Consider the following 25,000-nt stretch of genomic DNA (forward strand, 5'->3'; position numbering starts at 1 on the left):
TTTCTCTTTCTTTCTTTCTTTCTTTCTTTCTTTCTTTCTTTCTTTCTTTCTTTCTTTCTTTCTTTCTTTCTTTCTTTCTTTCTTTCTTGGCAATGAATGTTAAGTGACTCGTCCAGGGTCACCCAAGTAGGAAATTTGGACCTGGGACTTCCCCTCTCTAAGTCTGGCTCTCAATCTATTGAGTTAATTAGCTGTCCCCTGAGTCTTCTTTTTATGATGTCTATTTCTGTCAAGAGCACCTCTGTGCTTACAACATTTTTGCCTACAGCCCTGACTTCATCCTTGCCTTTTTTTTTTTTTTTAAGGGATGCTAGAGGCTACCTATTCCAACTTTTTGTTCTTGTTGTTTGGTCATTTTTCAGTCCTGTCTGGCTTTTTGTGATCCCATTTGTAATTTTCTTAGCAAAGATACTGGAGTGGTCTGCCATTTCCTTCTCAGGCTCATCTGACAGATGAGGAAACTATAAAGAGATGTGCCCAAGGTCACCAGCTAATAAGTATCCAAGGCCAGATTTGAACTCGGGGAAAACTCATCTTCCTGACTCCAGGGCCAATACTCTATCCACTGCACAATCTAGCTACTCCATCCTGGACTCTTCATCCAGGTGCCAAGAGTAGATTCTATCATCACAATACTTACATCTCCTTCCATCCCCCTGCTTACCTGGCCATCCCAGCAGCTCTTGCCTTCATCATATCTGGAAAGCGCTCGGCATAGTACCTGGCACATTTAATAAAGGTTTGTTCCCTTCCCCTTACTATCACCTTTCACCTGGACTTCTGGGATAGCCTCCCAGTTTGGTCTTGGTGTCTCCAAACAGTGCCTTTCTGTTCTTTAATCCATCCATACACACACAGCTGCTAAATTAGTATTCCTAAAGCACACATTTCCTTGTTCAGTTTGGAATAACATCCAAACTCCTGTTTGGCATTTACAGCTCTTCCTAGTCTGGTTCCAAACCATCTTTCCAGGTTGACTTCATAGTACTCCCCCTCCCGCATTTAACGGTGCACCCAAAGGGGTCTACTCTGTCTCCCTCTCCTTGTGTCTCTTTGCTGGCATCCCAGAACATCTTCCTCCTCCTCCTCCCCTTTAGGATCTCTGTGTCCATTCAGGGCTCAGCTCACACTCTACCTCTTATAGGTTGTCTTTCCTGATCTCCCACCTCCCCTCTGAAATACTTTGTGTTATTGTAGCCACGTGCTCTTTGTCTCTCTATCATCCCCCTCCCCTTACTTCCTCAAAAGCATGAATGGTTCCATTTTTGTCAGCACTAGTAGGGGCTTAATAAATGTTTATCAATTGACTATTTAATGAATGGATGAATGGAGATGACAGAGCTGAGATTTGAAAGTGAGTCTTCTGACTTCCAAAGCGGGGTTCCTTCCACCTCGTCTTTCAGAGGAACCATTCCATTAAGTCATTTAACAATGTTCTCTTGTTAACATTTAACAAATGTTTATTCATCTCTGGGTGTGTAAATCCTCTCTAACTAGACTGGAAGCTCTTTGAGGGTAGAGAGGATGATACCTTATGTACCTATAGTATGTGATCCTACACAGAGCACCTGCTTAATAACTCTCCTTCCTTTACCTTTCAGCAAAATCAGCCTAACTTCTGTTTTTCTAAGTTTCCTCATCTGTAAAATGGGGATAATTACAGCACCTATCTCCAGAGTTGTTGTAGAGATCAAGCACTTAGCACAGTGCCTGGAACATAGTATATAACTATATAAATGCATATTCTCTCCTTCCCTCATTCTGTTCTCAAGCCCCCTGCCTTTGGAGTTCCCCTCTACACTCCCTCATTTTAATTCTTGGCAATCTCTGTCTTAGTCTCTGATAGTAGTATCTCTATGGCTTTCTATCATTTATTTATTTATTTTTTATTTTCCAGACCCGTACTCTCCATCTTAGAATAAATACTAAGTATTGGTTCTAAGACAGAAAAGTTCTAAGAGCCAGGCAACTGGAGTCAAGTGACTTGCCCAGGGTCACGCAGCTAGGAAGTGTACAAGGTCAGATTTGAACCCATCTCCAAGCCTGGCACTCTATCCCTTGTGCTATGTAGCTGCCTCTCTACAGCTTTCTTAGTATTGCCTGCATCCAGCATGTGGCAGGCATTTTAGAAATGTTAAATGAATGAATGAATGATGAAATGTCTTGGGGATGGGTTGGGGAGGGTGAGTGGGTGGGAGAGTTCCAACTTCTATGGTATAATGGAAAGATAAGTGGAACAGTGGATAGAACACTTGGGCCTGAGAAGACATTTCAAATCCAGCCTTAAACGTCTGTTAGCTGTGTGACCCTGGGCAAGTCACTTAACCCTATTTGTTTCAGTTTCCTGTGTCAAATGAGCTAGCAAAGGAAATGGCAAACCACTCCAGTATCTTTGCCAAGAAAACCCCAAATAAGGTCACAAAGAGTCAGCCATGCCTGAACAATGACAACTTAAATTCAAGGTACAATTCTACCACCAAGGAGCTAGATGACCTTGGGGTGTCACTTTAATTCCTCTAAGCCTCAGGTCCCTCATCTGTAAAATGAGACCAACAATATTTGTGCCCCCCCCCCCCCAACTCAGAGAGTGGTGAAGGAAGTGTTCTATAAATCTTAAGACACGACAGAAATGTGAGCTGCTGTTTTTATGATGGTGGAACATCAAGGGCTACACATTCCCTTCCCCATAAGGCAGCAGCTCGGTGAGACCAGGGATGAGGGGATCCACTGCAGATGAAGGCAAAGAGCTACTGTATAAGCTGGATGGCTGAGAGGAATTTCCCAACCTTCCAGTGTCTGCCAGTGACCAGGGTCAGAGCGGACCAGGATCATCAGTCTGCTGGTGTACTCTGATGCTGCTGCAGCATCAACAGCAGCAGCAGCAGCAACAACATGGGTCTGAATCTAGAAAGCTGGCATTCTTGTGCCAAGAATCACTCGGCTCCCTGCGGCACAGAGAACTCCCTCACTCCTCTGGCTGACCTGCCTGATCTTTTCCTCCTCTGGATGCACCAGGGAAAAGCAAAATCCAGAGAGGTCCCTCTCCTCCACAGCTCATTCTCCATTATCTGTTGTCATGGGGACAGGAAGAGCAGGGATAACAGTGATAACCTCAAGCCCCAATTTTCAGTGCTGGTTTAATCTGCCTCCCTGATCAAACATGTGACCAGTGTAACCAGCACCTGGCAAACACTGGTTTGAATTTTTGTTCATTTTATCTCTTCCTGTTCTCAATTCCCTAAGCTAAGCAGAGCAGAAGGTCAGGCCGGCAGAGAGAAGTCAGTGGCTAGATCTTGCTCTATAGTTTTAGACAGCCCTTCACGTGTTGTTTTCTTCCAGTAGAATGTAAACTCCGAGGGGACAAGAATGGGCTCATTTTTCTTTTTTGTCTTTGTTATCTGTGGTGCTTCCTAGAACACCTGGCAGGGGTTCTTCATAAACATTTTGGTAAATTGAGTTGAACCCTAGTGTCCAAGTTGGAAAGGACCCAAAGGGACCTTAGAACCAAGAAAAATAATGCCGAAGAGCCTTAGAAAACACTTAGCCTAACTCTTCATTTGATAGAGGGAGAAAACTGAGGCCTTGATAAAGAGAAATGACTTTTCCAAGATCACACAGCTGGTTAGAAACACCCACCCCCTTGCATCTTACTCTCTTTTATAACAAGAAATTAGGGGTCCCCCTCTCCAAAGAAGCCCTCATCTAGAAGCCTACAAACTGGACCTTTCTCCAGGGGATAATGCTGAAACAGAAGAAGATTCTGTTGCTTAACTAAAGTATGTCAAAAAATAACAGTAGTAAGAGCTAACATCACATGCCAAGAAAACCTCAAATGAGATCACAAAGAGTCAGACATGAATGAAACGAGAAACAACAACCAAAACTAACACTTTAGGACAAGTAAAGCACTTTTCATATAGTACCTTATTTGATATCATCTTTGGACTACAGCACCAAAGGGAGAGTGCCAGTATGGATAAAGGGCTGGATTTAGAGTCAAGAAGATCTGGGTTTGAATCCCTCCTCAGACCTTCACTAGCTATGTTTAGTCTTTTTATATTTATTTCATATAGAATACTAATATTTATATTATATTTATATTCTCTATATTATATACATCACATATAATCCCTATTTATAAGTATATAGGAATATATATGGGTATATTCCAGAAAAATAATATATACATACCTTTTAAATATTTTTGGGCTTAACCTTTTACTGACTTAAAACCACTAGAGAATTCCTAATTTTCCCCCAAACCAGGGGGAGTTTTGGGTATGAAGTAAGTGTAGGCTTTGTTTTACTCTGATTCTCAAAAGGCAACAGCACCAGCTATTGGCACAGCAGCTCTGCCCAAAGAGGCTCTACGTTGGCAGGGGGCATCCTAAAGACAGAATACCCAGATGAAAATATTAGGGATCAGGAAATTGGATTCTAATAATTGCTATAATTGTTAACTCACTATGTGACTCTGTGCAAGGACTTCACCCCCCAGATCTCAGTTTCCCCATTTGTATAACAGGGATAATAATACTGGTGATAGCCACCTCCCCAAGTTGTTATAAGGAAAAGAATTTAACAAACCTCAAAGCACTCTAGAAATCTAATTCTCTCTCTCTCTCTCTCTCTGTCTCTCTCTCTCTCTGTCTCTCTCTCTCTCTCTCTCTCTCTCTCTCTCTCTCTCTCTCTCTCTCTCTCAGAGAGGACACCTCTTGTTGCAACTTTCTCTCCATTTCTGTTTGCTGGAAATAGAAAATGAAAAAATGTAATGTTCTTTTTGTTTGGATTTTCCAGGGGGCGAGGCTTAATCCCAATTTTTAACCAAATGCAGTTTCAGATTAATGACAGGTTTGACCCAGGGCTTCAACAACTTCTCTCTTTCTCTCAAGGTCACAGGAGATCTCACAGGAAGGGACCTTCTCTTATCACTTAAAGTCACACCCAGCGTGGGTTGGAGGGGGTTGAAGGGGACTGAAGTGGTGACCACTTTTTTTTTTCCTTTCTTCTCTTAGCTTGATAAGAATGATGACTTTTACTCTGTCACACTTCCCCTTCAGAGAATGGGGGCAGCACTAAGAATCTTGCTTATTTTGTCAATTCCTCTTGATTTGTGGGATGGTGGGAACTTCTTGGAAGTTTGGATGTCTTCAGAAGACCAGCAGATTCTGGAGGGGCAAATTCCCAATCCCTCAGTACAAATACATCAGTTTCCTGTAAAACCAAACGGTGAATTTCTCAGGGGCCTGGATTCTCACCAAGGAAGGGGTAAACTGCCTCTGAAATCACACTTCAGAAACCAGGGGATGTGGCTGAAACACCAAATCTGTAATTTGTGGATCCGAATTCAAATCACTAGCCTACCACTTAATATCCTTGGATGAGTCATTTAGCTTTGCTAAGGACCTAGGGCACTGGATTAGAATGTTCTCTAAGGTTCTTTCCTGTTCTCAAGTCTGAGATGGTATGTGCTCAGGAGCACCTTCTCTAAACTAGACTCTGTGAGGTATGGGAACACGTGCTCTTGCCCTTAAGGCCCTTATAGTTTACCTAAAAGAAGAAACTCACTGAGCTTCTGATGGGTGTCAAACAATCAGGAAGAAGTGGGGAGGAAAGGGAAGTTACTTTAGATCAGTGGTTCCCAAACTTTTTTGGCCTATCGCCCCCTTTCCAGAAAAACATATTACTTAGCCCCCTGGAAATTAATTTTTTAAGATTTTAATAGCAATTAATAGGAAAGATAAATGCACCTGTGGCCATCACCGCCTCCCTGGATCGCTGCAGCACCCACCAGGGGGCGGTGGTGCCCACTTTGGGAATCACTGCTTTAGATAGAAGAAAAGGTAGTATGGTGGCCTGTGCACTGAGTATAAGATTATAATCCTTTCATCTACTTGTCGTCATCTGTTATAACCTTGGGCAAGCCAATCTTGGTCTCAGTTTCCTCATCTGGAAAATGAAGGAGCCAGTCTTGATGATGTCTAAGGTCTCTTTCAGATTGAAATCTGTGATCTCAACCTTGGTTTCTTCATCTGTGCAATGAGGAAATTGAACTGTATCTGAGGTTCTTAACTTGGGGGTCCATGGAATGATAAATCTCAGAGTGTTGGTAAACTTGGAAAAGGAAAGATATTACGCCTTTATTTTCACTAATCTCTGAGTAAATGGGAAGTGCGTAGAGTACCAGCCAAGAAACACCAAGATCTGATATCAAATCCAGCCTCAGACACTTAATTGCTGTGTGTCCCTGGGTAAGTCACTTCACTCCATTGACTTCAGTTTCCTCATCTGTCAAATGAGCCGGAGAAAGAAATGGCCAACCAGTCCAGTATCTTTGCCAAGAAAACCCCCAAAGGGACCACAAACAGTCTGATGTGGCTGAAATGACTGAATAATGACACAACAACAAAAATGTAGCATTTTCTTCAGTTATTTAAAAACATTATTTTGACAAAAAGGTCAAGAACCAACTCTGTATAAATTAGAGACCATCACAGGTAAAAAGAATAGAAACAGAATTCAGTTTTATATCCTGATCCAGCTGGAATATCGCAGTCTCCAGCCTGCCCAAGTCCAGTCCATTCTCAGTCCAGAGTCTTTTCGGAGCCCTCCTCGAGCTTCCAGTCTGTGTAAATGTAACTGGGGTGAAGCTTACTTCCTCAGTCTGCTTCAGGAGGAGGCCATGGTGGGTACAGGGTAGAAGGCTCAGAGTCTAATGCCAACTCTGCTAGATATATATGTAGACATACATGTAGATTTACACACACATGCATACATGCCTGCGGCTGTGTATACATATATGTATGGATATACACATACACTTGTGACTATGTATAAATATTTGTTGTTCTATCATTTTCAGTCATATCCAACTCTTCATGACCCCATTTGAGGTTTCCTAGTCAAAGAGACTGGAGTGGGTTGCCATTTCCTTCTCCAGCTCATCTGACATAAGAGGAAACTATATCAAAAGGGTGAAGTGACTTGCCCAGGGTCACACAGCTAGGAAGTGTCTGAGGCCAGATTTGAACTTGGGAAGAAGATGAGTCTTCCCGACTCCAGACTTGGCACACTAGCCACTGGACCACCTAGCTGCCCCATATATAAATATACACATATACATCCAGATACATTTTTATTTTATTTTAAAGACTGCGTCTCCTCTCTCGGCCAGGCTGGGAGCACAGGGGCTACTCATGAACCCAATCCCATTACTGAATGGCCAGGAAGCTCTTGACCTCCCTTTCTTTTCGGCACCAATCCATCTCACTCCTTAAATAGCCTTCTACTCCCTGACTCCCAGGGACTCACTATAATGGTGCCAGATTCAGAGTGGATGCCCAGTCGGGTTAGCCCACTGCATCTCAGAACTCCTAAGCTCAAATGACCAGTGGCCGGCCCCAACCTTGCCAGTAGTAGGAATTATTGGCCCGGCCTCACCTCTGCTAGTAACCTGTAAATGTGACGTTGGGCAAATCCCTTCCTCTAGGTTGGTCCATCCTTGGAGGTCCCTTTTCTAGCTCAAGAATTCTCGGATTCTTTTCTTCCAAATCCAAATTCCTTTTGCCTTTTCTTTTCTCCCTCTCCCCTTCATTTTCTCTGATGCCAGATACCTGTTTCCTCTTTGTTCTTATGGTTTCCTAGACCCCGAGCTTGCCTGCCACTCTTCAGAGAGGCACAGAGGTATCTTCTGCTAATTCCCAATCAGTTAGCTGCCTATTAAAAACCACTCTTGTATCCCATATGAAGCATAAGCAAATGATAACTCGCAGGGCAAAGACAGGGGGGAAGAGAGTAACGGGCTCTAATAGCTGCCTCACAGATCTCAAGTCTCTGCCAAAGAACGGAGGAGTCAGCACTAGACAGCTCTGTGGGTACCCATGCCCATTCCATTTTAATATCGCCTCTCACCTGAACTACAGCGGTCACCTTTTAATAGGTCTCCTTGCTTCTCGCCCTCCCTGTCTCCGATTCATCCTCCACACAGCTGCCAGAATGATATTCTTAAAGCCTCGTGTGACCGTGTTACTCTTCTACTCAAGAAGCTTCAACAGCTCCCTAGGACCTCCTTAACCTTAGTGTCTTCTCTCTGATATGAAGTCCAATTCATCCTGGGTATATCTTGTTTGTACATAGTTGTATTGTTTGGACATAGGTTGTCCTCCCCATTAGATGTGAGCTCCTTGAAAGCAACGACTGTCTTTTTTTTTTCTTTCTTTGAACCTCTACCATCAATATTGTGTATTAGTTCCAAGACAGAAGAGCAACAAGAGCTAGGCAATTGGATTAAGTGACTTGCCCAAGGTCACACTGCTAGGAAGTGTCTGAGGCCATATTTGAACCAGAACTTTTCAACTCCAGGTCTGCCTCTACATCCATGGAGCCACCAAAGTTTATCTGTAAAGATTATCTTTTGCCTTTCTTTGTAACCCCAGTGTCTGGCACATAGTAGGAGCTTCATAAATGATGATCAAAATGAACTGCTTTGTGAAAATGCTTAAAACATTATTAATAAAATCAGGCTGGCCTTGGCTCCTGCTGTAAATGAGTCCTTGTGACTCTAGAAATTAGGAAGATATTTAGGAGCCCTTAGATCAATCAGGAGTCAGTTAGCCCATGCTGTTAGGGTTTCCCTGACTCTGGAAGAATGGAAAGGCCAATAAGGATAGCAGCACATTCATGTGCATTCTGTGGTCTACACAGTGGCTAGGACAGTGCTGAGCAGAGACTCAGGGATGACTTCTAATTGACTCAGCTCTCTTCTTCTTCACCTCACCAAATCCTACCCATCTGCCAAAAAGTCACCTCCACCAGGAAGCCTGCCCAGAGAGATGTCTCCTTGGGTGAAAGTGCTCTCTCCTTCCTCAGGTTCTAGACTCTGCCTGGACTTTAGAGGAGATAGAGCTGGAAAGAAGACTTGATTCTTTATGACCTGGGTGACTTTGGACAAAGCTCGTCTTTCTCCCAGGGCCTCAGTTTACTTATTTCTAAAATGAGAAGCCTGAATTTGCTCCTGAATCTCAATCCTCTGATTTCCTTTGTCCTTATCTCCTTCTTACTCTATATCATAGATATTTCTCTGTCTCCCCTATTAGAACATTAGCTTCTGGTGAAGTTAGGTAGCTCAGTGGATAGAGTACCAGGCTTGGAGATAGAAGGTCCTGGGTTCAAACACTTCCTAGTTTGTGACCCTGGGCAAGTCACTTAACCCCACTGCTTAAACCTTACTTCTCTTCTGCCTTGGCACCGATACTAATACTTAGTATTGATTCTAGGACAGAAAGTAAGGGCTATTTAAAACAAACACCATCTCCTTGAGATCAGGGTCTATGTTTAATCCATGTGTATTGAGGACTTGGGTCAGCCAGGAGGTGAAAAGGAGAGGATGCCCAGCCTGAAGCCAGGAAGACTCATCTTTGTGACTTCAAATCTAGCCTCAGGCACTTACTGGCTCGGTGACCCTGGGCAAGTCATTTCACCTTATTGGCCTCAGTTTCCTCATCTGTCAAATGAGCTGGAGAAGAAAACAGCAAAATATCCCAGTATCATTGCCAAAGAAAACCCCAAATGGGGCCAAAAAGGTATAGATAAAAGCACAAATAATATCAGAAGAGAACAGGAAATGTGAGTGTTGGAAGGGATATTAGAATGCAGAATGTGAAAATATAGAATATAGAATCCCAGAATTGGAAGGAAGTTTAGAGATCACATAATCCAATGTCTTCATTTAACAGATGAGGAAACTGAGGCTAAGAGAGAGGAATTAACTTGTCCAAGGTCACTTAATCTCCCTTAAAAAACCCAGAGGAGTTAAGAAGGTAATAAAAATAATTATAGCTAGCACTGCTAAAGCCCTTGAAAGTCTGCAAAGCATTTTTCAAATATCATCTCATTGGATTCTCACAGAAAGCCCGGGAAGTTATTGCAACAGTTGTTTCCCATTTTCTTGGTCTTCTTGGCCAAGATCCTGGAGTGGTTTGCCTTTTTCTTTTCCAGATCATTTTTACAGATGAGAAATGGAGACAAACAGGGTTAAGTGACTTGTCTAGGTCCAAAATTCTAATCTACTGTGCCTCCTAGCTTCTCCTCTCTGGGAAGTAGGTGCTATTATAATCCTCATTTTATAGATGAGGAAACTGAGGCAGACAGATTAAGTGACTTGCCTAGGGTCACACAGTTAGTATGGAGGCTGGATTTGGAGTCAGGTCTTCCTGACTTCAGGCTCAATGTTCTATCCACTGAGTTACCTAGATGCCTCCAAGGTGAACAGAGGTAAAAAAGAAATGTCTGAGGTCATATAGCTTAGTGTCTGAGGCTAGATTTGAACATGGGTCTGACTCTGGGCCAAGCATTCTATGTAATTCAAGATTCATTTAGTACCCAAACAACCGCTTGGAGAAAAAAAAAAAAAAAAAGGAAGCCCTTCCCTTGGAAAGGAAGGGTTTTCTTTCTAAGTTTTATTAAAAAAGAATGCGGTTTACACTAAGTTTTTCAGAAACGTGATTATTTCGGAGAGCGAGGAGGTGCCTCTGTGGCAGCCCCCTTTCTATCTGAAGCATCCGAGGATTAGGCTTTATTCTACTTGGCCCCAAAGGGTAAAACGGAGAGGGCAATTTAGTAGGAGAGAAGTTTCCCCAGGAGGAATTAGCCAGACCCAGACTCAGTAATTGGTGCACTCCCCATCACTAAGGGTATTTAAGAAGATGCCGCTGAGTGACCACTTTGTAAAGAAGATTCATGTTTCGGGTCAGCTCGCTGAGCGAGGTGGCCTCTGAAACCTTCCCAGTTCTAAGATTAGGTGACTCCCGGGATCAAAAGGAAAACAAGGGTAAGCACTTTGGGATTCCCCTCTCTACAACTTCATCTGCACAGGAAAAGGGGGAGGGAGAATGCCACGGTCTAGAGGCAACAGTATATTGAATTAAGAATGTCACGGCCTACGATGAGTATTTACTGTATCCAAGGCACAGTGTATCAATGTGCGAGGCCTTCTGTGCCTTCAGTTCAACAAATATCAAGCATCTTCCCAGAACAAGGCAAGGAGTTTATAATCAAGCTGGGGAAAAAGCGTACCCATCATAAGCCCCACCACGCTTTATAAGGTGCACAGAATCTTAGCCTCGAAAATCGGGAGGAGCTGAGTTCAAGTTTTGGGTCCCAGAATATCTAAATGGGTGACTAAAGGCAAATCTTTCCGAGAGGCAGAGAATCATAGTCAGTGCTGACCCCAAAGACGATGGCTCAGAGGCTATCTCGGAAATTTACTAGCCGTGAGATAATGGGCAAGCCACTTGTCTCCTATGAGCCTCAGTTTCCCTACTTGAAAAATGGAAATAGTAATGCTTGTAGTACTTGTGCTTGTAGACAAAGGTCTATTATGGGCACCAACCTGGAAAAACAGACCCATTAAAGCAGTTATAACAGAACAAGTCTTTCATCTGGAGAAGGGAAACAATGCTCTTATGGCCGCCACACAGAGCTACTCTTCTGGACTCTGGGAACACCATCTCCAGAAAAGATACCAAGAATGGGAATTTCAACCCAACTAAAGAACTTGGGAAATACCACCAAGGAAGACCCACTGACTGGTTACACAGAGACTTGACTACCTGAGGTAGGTCTAGATACAATAAGAGAATCTAAGAAGCCCAAAAGATTACTTAAGATTTGATTATATCTGCTAATCCTACCTAGTGAGATCAACGGATGCTTAATGATGATTGTCCAGTTTTATTGGGCCAAGGGTCAGTCACAGATTTCTCTTGAAGGTGACTTCCCATGGGACAAGGGTAAATTTGGGGATTCATAAAACAAGGCTGTCAGTGTCAAATGACCTACATGACTTGATGTGATGGTGGGTAGAGTCCTGGGTCTAGAATCAGGAATAATGCAGTTCAAATTTGGTTTTAGACATGAACTCTGGATAAGTCCTCTCAGTCTCAGTTTGCTCAACTGTAAAAGGGGATAATGATAGCACCTATAACATAGTGTTCTTGAGAGGACAAAATGAAGGAATCATTTGTAAAGCCCTTGGGTGCCTAATAAATGCTTGTTCCCTTCCCTTCTCAGTCCCTGTGTATATAAAGTATTTCGCCAACCTGAAAGCACTCTGTAAACATCAGTTATTACTGAGTCATGCCTACTCTCTGATATTCAGTTTCCTCATCTGTGATAATAAACCAATCTTACGGGTTGTTAGAAAAGAGTTTTGCAAACCACAAAGGGAGCTAAATAAATGTGAACTCAAATAATAATACTTGATGTTCCTAGAGTCCACTTTTGATCTCTAAAAGACTAGATGGACGTTAGTTCACTGATCTTCCCAATGACTCTGTGAGATAAGTAGCATGTGTATTTTATTTTTTATTTTTTTTAAACCCTTAGCTTCTGTGTATTGGCTCCTAGGTGGAAGAGTGGTAAGGGTGGGCAATGGGGGTGAAGTGACTTGCCCAGGGTCACACAGCTGGGAAGTGGCTGAGGCCGGATTTGAAGCATGTGTATTTTATCATGCCCATTTTACAGATGGAGAACCTGAGGACCGGACAAGTCACACAACGACACTATCCTGGAACCCGAGCTTGAACTCCAGGTTGATGCGGGGTATGGAAACTCAACTAAAGTCTCCTTGAAGGCAGCCGGCTGCCTTCGACTCCTTCTACTGTTCCCACCGTGTCTAGCATGGGGCAGGACAGGCACTGGGGGCTCAGAAAAGCTTGTTCAGACACTGCTTTAAGGAGGCAGAAAGCATAAAGGGTCTAAGAGGAGCTTTGGAAGGCTTCCAAGGGCAATCCAATCCCCAACCCCCTGCTGGAGAGAGCATGTTGGGTATTTCAACAAGGGTCCAAGAATGAAAAGAATTCTCCTAAGGCAATCCGAAAAAACAAAAACAAACCCCCCCAAACCCTTCATTTATGCCACACAAAACCATCCTCACTGCATGGAAGGATTTTTATTTTATCTTCCTCTTATTAGACCTGATTATCTCAAAACGGAATCACTTTGGATGCCGTAATTGTTTCTTCCATATACTATCCATTAATGAGGACTCTGATCAACTGGCTGGCTGTTTGGTGAGGCTTCAGGTAGCAATTTTCCATTTGTGTTTCAAATTTTAATGAATGTTCCTGTCTCTGCCTGAGATGAGCAGCGATAATCCGAGGCGGGCAGGTCAGCCTGCGACCAAAGGCTTCGGCTCAGGAGGGATTTTTACAAGGGTTTGATTTCTTCGGGGAATAACTCAGACAAAAAATGGTAATCGCGCCAGACATCCCCCCTCATTCTGATTGGCTCCAGAGGCCGGAAGGCTACAAATCATAAGGTTATTATTTCTTTCCGACATCCCCAAAGTATGCTCTAGCCCAAGATGGAGAGTAAAGTTCAGACCTGATAAGACTGCATTGCTGGGATGAGATGTGCTCCCTTTTTCCCTCTGTCTCTCATTGCATCCTCTCCTTTTCTTTGAATATAATTCCTCTATAATCTTACCCAGGGCATCTGGCTTGGCTTCTAGGCAACCTGTTAATACCTATTTAGAGTGTCTGATCGATATCGCTCTGACCCTGCTCATCAACTATCTCTAGCCCCCGATCACAGGCAGACAACAGGGCGGAAAATGAGGATGGAGGGGAAGGGACTTCCCTCTGGAATTTCCCACCATGCTCTGGGAGCAGGGGCTATCTCCTATCTCACTGTTCTGGACCAGGAGATGAAATCATTCCACACGTACAGTCTAGATGTTTTCAGAAGTGCTCTTTCCTAGGGGATTTGTGATACCCCTCTCCCACCCCTCTCCAAAAGGCAGGGTACCACAATTCATGAACAGCCAAACATTGGTTTCTCCCACTGCTCTGTTTACTACAGGTCCTGCTTACCAGGAAGAGTCTCTTTGAAAAAAACCAACAAAACACATTCTGGGGGCAATTAGGTGGCTCATTGGATTGAGAGCCAAGTCTAGAGATGAAAAGTCTTGGTTTCAACTCTGACCTCAGATGCTTCCTAGCTGTATGACCCTGGGCAAGTCACTTAACCTCCATTGCCTACCCCTTATTGGTCTTCTGCCTTGGAACCAATAGATAATATTGATTCTAAGATGGAAAGTGAGGGTTTAAAGAGAAAAAAAAAACACCTTCAACCTAAGGGTACTTCATGAATGAAAAGTTTACAAATGGGTCATGTAATTCACAGACACTGAATGGCAGAGCTAGAGAGAAGTTAGAACACAGAACATCACCACTAGAAAGAATAGTAGAATAGGAACATCAGAGAGCTGGAAAGGGATCTCGGAACACAAGATGTGAGAATTGGAAGGGGCTTAAAACACAGAATATATAAATGAGAAATTAAAATATCTTTGAATTAAAAAACCCAACAACAATACAATATCAGGAGTGGAAGGGATGTTAGAATATAGATAATCAGAGCCAGAAGGATCCTTGGAGACCAGTTACTCCAATCCTTTCTTTTATAGATGAGGAAGCTGAGATCTCCAGGGGCAATTTTGCCCCTGGTTGCAGGACCCAGATCTTCTGACTGTAAATCTACTTCCTGAATAGCCAGCCTCATCGAGGTTGAGGTCGAGGGCCACATGGTGCCAGGAGAGGGTTTCAGAGTCTTAAGCATAGTCTCTCCATCCCAAATGGAATCAGGATGTTCTCTGCTCATCCCTTTAGGAGGATGGAAGGACATGAGCTGAAGGAAGTCCCAGCTGGGCAGATTGAGCTGCCTCCTCCCCCTACTAAGTCTTCTTCCTGTGTCAGGGTGATGTCCAAGGTTAGGGGCAAGATGGGGAACTTGTCCCCAGTCTGACCTACTTGCAGGAATGTTTTAAAAAAAATAGTCATGACGAGGTAGAGATAAAGGGACACCCAGGCTCCAGCTGGAAATTCTACCCTCTCCTAATGCCAGCCAGCTATTTACAAGGCAGCGATAAGCAGCCATCTGAGGATTCCATGGTGTCTGGCCCTCGTAGGGATGACCGGACACTCTGGCTCTTTAAGACTGATCCTTGGGACCTTCTCCTTGTGTTGAATCAACAGAAGAGAGGAGGAGAGGAAGGATGCTTCTAACCCCGCTGATGCCACTTGTCACTGGCTGGCTCGGCTGTTAGTCAGAATCTGTCCTGCCAGCGATGGCCTAACAACCAACTAAAACCCACTCTGGCTGGCCAACAAGTTAACTGCCCAATGGTATTAGCCAGGGGGAGGGAAAGGCGAGGAGAGCATTCCCTTCCACCCAAGTGAATTCCAGTTTTCATCTAGGTTCAATTACATTTTTATACACCCTATAATTATGTGTGGGGCCCGCAAGGACACACATTTCCTGCATAAGCTCCTGGGTGAAGCCTCCACCCCAGAGTTCAAGTGCCCAACACAGTTCAACAGTTTGAACTTCTCCCTCCACACAAAGAGCCTACTCTCCCCTGTGCCCCGGGTAGGCACCGAATCACAGCCACTTGGCAGGCTGAGCCCTTCAGGCCCTGGCCAAAGACAAATTTGTCTTTGTGTGTGTTAAGAACAAGCAATGTGCTCGGAATCAAAAGACTCGGGTCCTGGTCCTGGCTTCCCCAGCTGTGTGACCCTTGGGCTAGCAATGGATCATATTTGGGGTTCTAGAACTAAAGACCTTGGATGCCATGGGGTTGATGGTCAAAAAGACCATCTAGGGGGCAGCGGGGTGGCTCAGTGGATTGAGAGTCAGGCCTAGAGACAGGAGGTCCTGGCTTCTAATCTGGCCTCAGACATGTCCTTGCTGTGTGACCCTGGGCAAGTCACTTAACCCCCATTGCCTAGCCCTTACCACTCTTCTGCCCCAGAACCAATACACAGTATTGACTCCAAGACAGAAGGTGAGGGTTTAAAAACCAAAAAGAAGACTATCTAGACTCCCAGGGCTCTCAACCTAGGGTATGTGAACTGGGTTCATATTTGATATATTTGGTTTCCTTTGTAATCTTATTTAGCTAATACTTTCAAAAACATGATTGCAAGAAGGGGATCCATTGGCTTCCTGAGTCTGAAGCCCCAGAAGTCCAGCACACAAACCAAACTGAGAACCCCTAACCTAGACCAATGTAATCATTTAACAGATAAAGACACTGAGACAGAGGCAGTGCTTTTTGGCCACGGTCACCCAGGGAGTAAGAATGATAGTTCCATTCAATCCAAGGTCCTCTGACTAGTTCAGGGCCTTTTGAACCCCCCTGGATCTAGGGCATTTGGACCCTCAGTCTAGCGAGCTGTTCTTCCCAGGTTGCTACAACCCCAGCTTCCTCGCAATCCTCTTGGGCCTGTAGGGTATTTCCACAAACCTCTCTGCGGCTCCCTCTCCCTCTGCAGCTGAGTTTTTATACTTGCTTTCTCTTCTTTTCCTCCCTCCCCCTTTGCAGTGGCAGCCCCATTCCCCATAAATCACAATGCCACTTGGCTGAACAGAGCTATGAACTGCTTTCCCAGCTGCCCCCATCCCCAGCTGGTGGGGGGAACATCACACAAGGGATGGAGGTCACAAGCAGGCAAGTCCATAGGCAGACGGGGAGCCTCTCTGGGTGTATATGGGTCCCCATGTGTCCACGAAGGATCCTCCAGGCTACCGACACCATTAACAAGTGACAACCCAAACTGGGAAGGAAGGGAAGAAGGTGGGAGGGAGGGTAAAGGCTCAGAGCTCCCCACCCAGAGGCTAAGGACAGGGATCGAGGACCCTGAGAGACTCTGGTCAAGCTGAGGAGGGGTAGGCAGGAAGACCCTAGATGGATCCTCAAAACCTTTTCAAAGAAGACGCTATTTTTTATAGCCCTGTTTTGGCACGTCTGCTGTGAACTTAATTTAACATCCATATTGCTGCTACTTAATTAAATAAATGAACTCATTTTATATTTGCAAGTCTTAATTCATCCAGAACAAAATTGGCCATGTTTGGGGCTTTATCCACTACTGACTCCCTGGAACAAATGGCAGCCTTTTGGAGTTAGCTGAGAGTACAGGTTAAAAGCTAATTATCAGCCTTGGTCCTGTGTACTAACTTTATTTATCATTGGGTGAGGCCTCCTTCTTGAGGAAATCATAAAGGTGGCAGGGTTCTTCCCTACTTCCTGGGTGCTATGCCCACTCACCTGTTACCATAGTTCTCCATTCTCATCTGGCTACAGCTGTCACTGGCCATCGAACCCCTGCCCAACTCGGCCCCTTGGATGGGACTCCCTCCTCTGATGCTTTTTTTAGCCCTCATCTTCTGTCTTAGTTCTAAGACAGAGGAATAGTAAAGGGCTAGGGAATCAGGGTTAAGTGACTTGCCCAGGGTCATATAGATAGAAAGTGCCCCAAATCAAATTTGAACCCAGGACCTCCAGACTCCAGTCCTGGTACTCTATCTAGCTTCCCCTTGGACCATTCATTCTAATCAAGTGTTTAGAGAGCCACATTCAGGGGCTATCATCAGCCAGCAGCCTAAGAACATGAAGCCTACCCAAGCCACTCAGAAGCCTTCCTCCAGGTGCCTGAGAAATGACATTTTTATTTAGGCAATTATTTTAAACTCTTACCCTCTGACTTAGAACCAGTACTATGTATTGGTTCTAAGGCAGAAGAATGGCAAGGGCTGGGCATTGGGAGCTAAGTGACTTGCCCAAGGTCACCTAGCTAGGAAGTGTTTGAAGCCAGATTTGAACCCAAGAATTCCTGTCTCTGGGCCTGGTTTACAATCCACCGAGATACGTAGCTGCCCCTAAACTGTCATTTTTAGATATCATTTTCATGCGTTTCCAAAGAGGTAAGCTAGCATCTGAGGGACAGGGTTCAGGGTCCTAAGTTTTTCGGTTACACAGAATTTTAGTTTTATCACCTCTCATTCTCCTGGTTCTGCTTATTTTCACTCTGCATCAATTCACAGAAATCTTCCCAGATTTCTCTGAATTCTTCCTAATTGTTATTCCTTAGTACACAATAATAGTCATTTCCCAATTGATGGGCACCCCTTTTATTTTCCATTTATTGTTGCTACAAGGAGAGCAACTATACCTATTTTGGTCACATGCTGAATGGTCATTTCTACTTATTATACTGTTTGCAGGACTTGTCTTTCCAACCGAACTCTGAACTCCTCAAGCCTTATATCATCTATAAACCTCAAAGTTCATCAAAATTATTAAGTAGAGAGCTGGAACTGTTTGCTGATTGACTGACTGACTCGTTGATTGCATTTGGAAAGCAAAGCTTCAGTTGCCTAAAGGTAATAATCCCTTCTCTCTCTCTCTGGCACTTTACATCTATTATCTTATTTGAGCCTTCATGGTAGACTGGATTTGGATTGTGCTACCAATGTACAAGGGAGGATACTGAGGCTTAAGGAAACTCAGGCTTGGCCAAGATCTCCCAGCTAATTGGACCAGAGCTGGGAAGAAAGCCTGGGTCTCCTGGGTCGTCTCATTGCTATTTTCCCACTAACTATAGAAGATGATAATGACAGACACAGAAGACCTGGAACATTTTTCCAACAAGCTGCATCCATGGACCTCATATTTCATCCAGGTAGTAATAACAAGTCATACCTCTATTATGCTTTCATGTTGACAAAGCACCTTCTTGGGCATTCTTCCTCCTATTTTATGGATGAAGAAGCAGGAGGTGAAATGTCTTGCCCAGGGGTCACACAGCTTCTAAAGAGGTCAGGGGTGGGATCAGCCCCCAGACCTCCTGCCACCCAGTCCAATAGCCATCCTACTCTGCTCGGCTGCCCACGGAAGGATGGGTCGTGACTGACGCCGAGGGAGTCCAAGGCATTCTTCCAGAAATCGGCATATGTTGGCATTTTGCTTTCAAGTCAAGAAGGGAATACTGTTTGACCCAGAAAACAGCCGGAATGAATGAGCCTTGGTTCCCTGGGGCTGGAGCCAAACAAGTGAGTTGGGGCTGGGACTCGCCGGATCCCAACGGGAAAGCCTCAGGATTCAGGTTGAGGCAGCAAACTCTTGTGAAAACATCCATAGGCCAATGGGGCCCCTTGGTGATGCAACTGGCCAGGCCAGTTGCAGGGAATGTGGCAGAGGAGCCTTGGAACACCCAGGAGAGAGCTGCTTGTTTGTTCAGGAAGGGAAGGAGAATGTGTCAGGAGGCTTCCACAGAACCGAGAAGGGGGAGGTAGGAAAAGGAGAAGCAGCCTTACTCATTAGCTTTAAATCCCAGTTATGGCTCTGCAAAGAATGCATCCCCACACCCTAGGGAGATGAGATCACCTAACCTAGCCTGTTGGGAAGCAGGGAGAGGCAGCATCTTTTAGTGGAAAGGTTGGAAGTATGGTCAAGAGACCTGGATTCAAATCTTAATTGCCTGGATGATAGTTGCTCCCTTTCCCTGGTCCTCAGCTTCTTTTTTCTGCATAATGGATAAAAGGATTGCTAAGTTCCACCTCTGACCTGCTCTATGACCTCAAACAAAAATGACGTTGCGACATGTGACTCAGTTTCTCGTTCAGTAAAATGGGTATAAATGCCACTCCCCTTGCTTACTGATGCCAAGCAAGAAGCAAATTTCAGTATTCTGTTATCTAAATGCTCTAGCAATTCTCTGAGCTATTCATAATACCGTTTATATTAGTACTACCTCTGGACAAAGCTATGATACTCAGAAATAAAGGAAATGGTCTAGTTCAAGAATGATTAACTTGGGGTCCAGGAACTCATTTTTTTGGTTTGCTTTTTAAATATTTTGATAACTATATCAGGCAGCTAGCATGTATTAGGCACTGATTGTATGCCAGACATTGTGCTAAGCGCTGGGGATGCTGAGAAGCAAAAATACCACCTCATTCTCTAGGAGTTCACAGTCTAATCTGGGACACGATATAGAAACAGATATGGACAAAGAAAATATAGACAGGATAGACTGGGAAGGAATGGTCTAAGAGGAAAGGCACTGAGATGAAGGAGGACTAAGGAATGCTTCTTGTAGAAGGCGGGACTTTAGCTGAGGCTTGAAGGAAGCCAGAGAAGCCAGGAGGTGGTTAGAAAGAGGGAGAGAGTTTCAGGATTGGGAAACAACCAATGAAAACCTCATTGATTTCAATACTTGCAATCTTCGGTGTCCTTTCATGCATTTAAACACACCATTCTGAGAAGGGCTCCACAGGTTTCACCAGACAGACACAAGAGGGGCCCACGACACAAAAGTAGGGAAGACCCTTTGGTTTGGACAATCTCCCTTCACACTTTTCTCTGCCCTGTTCAGGTCAAATCTGGAGTTTTACATGACTAATATGTTCCAAGACCCTTTACCTAAGCTGAAAATCACACATAACAGCAAATAATATGATTATTTTTTAAACATTTACCTTCCATCTTATAATCAATACTGTGTAATTTTTCCAAAGTAGAAGAATAAGGGCTAGGCAATGGGGGTTAAGTGACTTGCCCAGGGTCACCTAGCTAGGAAGGGTCTGAGGTCGAATTTGAACCCAGAACCCCCTGTCTCTAGGTCTGGCTCTCAATCCACTGAGCCATCCAGCTGCCCCCGAACACCATTATTTAATAAATATGTCTGATCCAAACATACCCAGGCACTTTACAACTTTTCTTAGGCTTGGCAAAGCTATTGGCATCACTACTCTTGTACTTTGGGGCCATTATGAATAACTAAATAGCACTAATGTAACAAAGAAAAGGGACACAGTTTGTTCCAACTGAGAACTCTGGACAAAGACTGATGTGGGAGCTGATATTTGGTGCAAAACAATGTAATGATTCACAAGACTCACACTAACCCAGCTCAGAGTGAGAATGAGTGTGATTGGGCAAACTGCTGTGAGACTTTAAGCTGCTTGAAAAAATTGTGCAGATTTAGTGTATAATTAAAATAATTTTATTTTTTCAGTTGCCAATCATCTATATTTAAATTCTGGTGTGTTGAATTCTTTTTTAAAAATTTTGTTTCTTTTATAACCCTAACCTTCTATCTTGGAATCAATACTATGTATTGGTTTCAGAGCAGAAGAGTGATAAGGGCCAGGCAATGTGGTTAAGTGACTTGCCCAGGGTCACCCAGCTAGGAAGTGTCTGAGGCCACATTTGAACCCAGGATCTCCCATCTCCAGGCCTGACTCTCCATCAACTGAGCTATCGAGCTGCTCTCTGGTATGCTGAATTCTTGTAAAATGAGGTCCTACTGTAGTGTCTTTAGTTCTTGGTCAATCAATTTAACTCTTATTAAAAATCTACTATGTGCCAGGTATGTGCTAAACGCTGGTCAGGATGGTTCTTTTTCTTCTTCTTCTTTTTTAAAACCCTTACCTTCTATTTTAGAATCAATACTGTATATCTAAGCCTTAGAATCCCAAGGTGGGTGCTACAGCAATCCAGGGGAGCAGTGATGGCCACAGGTGCATTTATCTTTCCTATTAATTGCTATTAAAATGTAAAAAAAATTAATTTCCAGGGGCACTAAGTAATATTTTTTCTGGAAAGGGGGCGGTAGGCCAAAAAAGTTTGGGAACCACTGATCTAAGGGCTGAACAATGGGGGTTAAGTGACTAGGATGTACCTGAGGCCAAATTTGAACCCAGGACCTCCTGTCTCTAGGCTTGGCTCTCACCTCACCGAGCCACCTAGCTGCCCCCCTTAGTATCAATTTTAAGAAAGAAGAGAGGCAAGTGACTTGCCCAGGGTCACACAGTTGGGAAATGTCTGAGGCTAGATCTGAACCCAGGTCTCCCAGACTCCAGGGCTGGTGCTCTATGCACTGTGCAACCTAGCTGCCCCAGTCACAACTTCTGGGTTCCATTCTCTCATCTATAAAACGAAGGCAATACTGCTTGTTTTAAGGAAGTTTCTATTTTAAAACCTTAAAATGTTAGACAAATTTCAGTTATCATTATCTAGGTCAAACCTCCAATGCTAGAGCTGAGGAGATGAAGACCCAGAAAAATGGAATGATTTGTTGAAGTTACAGAGTAGCAGAATCAAGACTGAAACCTCTAAATCCCATGTTGTTTTCCACCCAACCACCCTCAGGGTTTTTGTGTGGCTGTGGGTGAGCTTTCTCAGGGCTCTGGTTGTTGGGGCCACCTAAGGCCCTTCCCAGGGTTCAGTCAGCCCAACCAGCTTCCAATCAGTCACCCTCTGGGTGTACCTGACACTCAGCCTACAGCAACTCTGGGAGGCCCTGGATGAGGGATGCACGATGGAATTCAGCCGGATGTTTCCTCTGTTCTGTAATATAAAAATGGCAGGATGGAATTCCTTCTTGACTCTCCAGTGTGGGAGGCTCCAATGGAAACAGTTGGCCAATCCAAGTGGAGCCAGTCAATCCCATCCAATAAAAAAGAGCCCTCCTGAAGATCAGAGGAGAGCTGGGGTTCCTTAGGGTGGACACGCAAAAGGAGCACCTGCAAATGCTCAGAACTGGAAGAAATCTTGGAGAACATCTAGGTCTGTAGGGTCCAAAGGTCCCCGAGGACTCTTCAGTAGGTCCACAAGGCAACAACGATTCTCATAACAATATTAAGATGTTCTAATATCTAAAATGCTAACTAGCAATAGATATAATCCACATAAACGATATTTTTTGAGGGGGTCCTCAATCATTTTTTTAAGGATTTTTTAAACCCTTAATTTCTGTGTATTGACTTATAGGTGGAAGAGTGGTAAGGGTGGGCAATGGGGGTCAAGTGACTTGTCCAGGGTCACACTGCTGGAAAGTGTCTGAGGCCACCTTTGAACCCAGGACCTCCCGTCTCTAGGCCTGACTCTCAATCCACTGAGCCACCCAGCTGCCCCCCCCAATCATTTTTGCAAGTTACAAAGTGGTTCTGAGACCAGATTTGAGCATCATTGATCTCGTCCGATCCTTATGTTGTAGATGAAGATGAGAGATAAGTGAGTTGGCCATGCTCATGCCGGTTTGGAGCTAGAAAGGGCCTCTGAACTATAGAAGTGGCTTGAAACATCACCTTATTCAGGGGTTCTTAACATGGGGGATTTCTGGTGGGGCTGGGGGTGTCTATGAATTTGGATGAAGGCATTTAGGTGGCTCAGTGGATAGAGTACCAGACCTGGAGGCAGGAGGACCTGAGTTCAAATCTGGTTGCAGACACTTATTAAGATGTATGAACCTGGACAAGTCACTTCACCCCGTTTGCCTAGCCTTTTGCCCTTCTGTCTTGGACTTGTTACTAAGCCAGAAAACAAGGGTTTAAATTTTTTTAAGTGACTTATTCAAGGAAATGAGAGGCCAAGGTGAAACTGCCTCCCGATCCATGCCTGAGGATGCCACCCTCAGTAAGTAGGCAGCCGTTCATTCATTAAAGCATCCCAGAGAAATCCAGCATTCATGGGAAATGGTTCTCCCAAGGTACCAGAGTGAAGGAAAAGCACTTAGCCTACAGCTTCCCATTCAACTCAATGGATGCCTGAGGCTTACCAGGTGGAGAATGCTGGCTGCCAGCCTAGGTGGAGGCTACCAGAAAGATCTGTGGGCAACAGCGTGGGGAGGGGGAGGCCTCAGGTTTCCCAGAAACACTATGTTCTCCCCCAGAAGCAGCGTCTGTGCCCAGAGCCCCTTTCCCTGGGCCTCATCCCCGAGGTCGTAGGTCTTTGTTGGTCACTTGTGCCTGCCACCCCAAGCTCCCCTGGGGGAGCTCCCTAGCTGCTCCCTCTTTCCAGGCCCCAGTTTTGCCAGTGCACCCCAGGACCTGCCTAGCAGCTAACCTATGCTGCCATTTTGTTCCTGTGAGGTCCCTGCAGCAGTGGTGCGGAGCGACCAGCATCTCCCCCGGCACAAGTGGAATTCTCTGGTGAGCCAGATTCGTCCCCAGACTAAAGACTTTGGGGAACGAATGTCAAGAACCAGGTGCTCATCTCCTGGCTCTTTGCCAAGGCAGAGGTGGGTCTCCCTTCCCATTTCCCACACATCGACTGTGGCAACAACTGGCATTTCTTGCAGTATACCCTCTCCTTGGAATTGCATCAGCTGGAAGCTTGGAGGGGAGGGAGCCAGAGAGGAGGGGAGGTGGGAAGCCGCCGGTGGGGTGCTCCTCCTCTCCTCTGACTCTGACTCCCACCCTGGCTTGTCTCAGGGGACTTTTGGGAGCGAGGAGGAGCGGTTAGGAGTTTAGCAGATCCGACTGTGTCACCCAGCGGAGAATGGAGTGAGACCCCACTGTGCGGGGAAAGCAGAGGCTCTAAGGTGTGTGTGGGGAGACAAGTCAAGTCAAGTCGCATTGCTCAGACTTACTATGTGCCAAGGATCAGACGTGTGAGAAGGGACCATGGCATACTGGAAAGTCCAGAGTCACAGGATAGAGTTCTGGGATGAGCACAAGGCATGGGTTTGAATCATGGCACTGTAACCTATAATCTGTCACTTTGGGAATCACCTTGGCATAGTAGCACCCTCATCTTCATGAGTTCAAATCTGGCCTCAGACACTAGCTATGTGACTCTGCACAATTCACTTGGCTCTGTTTGCCTCAGTTTCCTCATCTGGAAAATAAGCTGGAGAAGGAGATGGTAAACTATCTGTGTGGCTCTGGACAAATCACTTGGCCCTGTTTGCCTCAGTTTCCTCATCTGGAAAATAAGCTGCAGAAGGAAATGGCAAACCACTCTATCTTAGTTATGTGACTCTGGACAAGTCACTTGATCCTGTTTGCTTCAGTTTCCTCATCTGGAAAATAAGCTGGAGAAGGAGATGGTAAACTATCTGTGTGACTCTGGACAAATCACTTGGCCCCGTTTGCCTCAGTTTCCTCATCTGGAAAATAAACTGGAGAAAGACATGGCAAACCACTCCAGTATCTTAGCTATGTGACTCTGGACAAGTCATTTGATCCTGTTTACCTCAGTTTCCTCATCTGGAAAGTAAGCTAGAGAAGGAAATGGCAGCTCCAGCTCATTTGACAGATGAGGAAACTGAGGCCAAGAGGGTGAAGTGACTTGCTCAGAGTCTCATAGCTAGGAAGCGTCTGAGGCTAGATTTGAACGTGGGAGGATGTTATCCTGATTCCAAGCCCAAGG

This window comes from Gracilinanus agilis, chromosome 2 (genome assembly GCF_016433145.1).
Source record: "Gracilinanus agilis isolate LMUSP501 chromosome 2, AgileGrace, whole genome shotgun sequence".
Taxonomy (NCBI): domain Eukaryota; kingdom Metazoa; phylum Chordata; class Mammalia; order Didelphimorphia; family Didelphidae; genus Gracilinanus; species Gracilinanus agilis.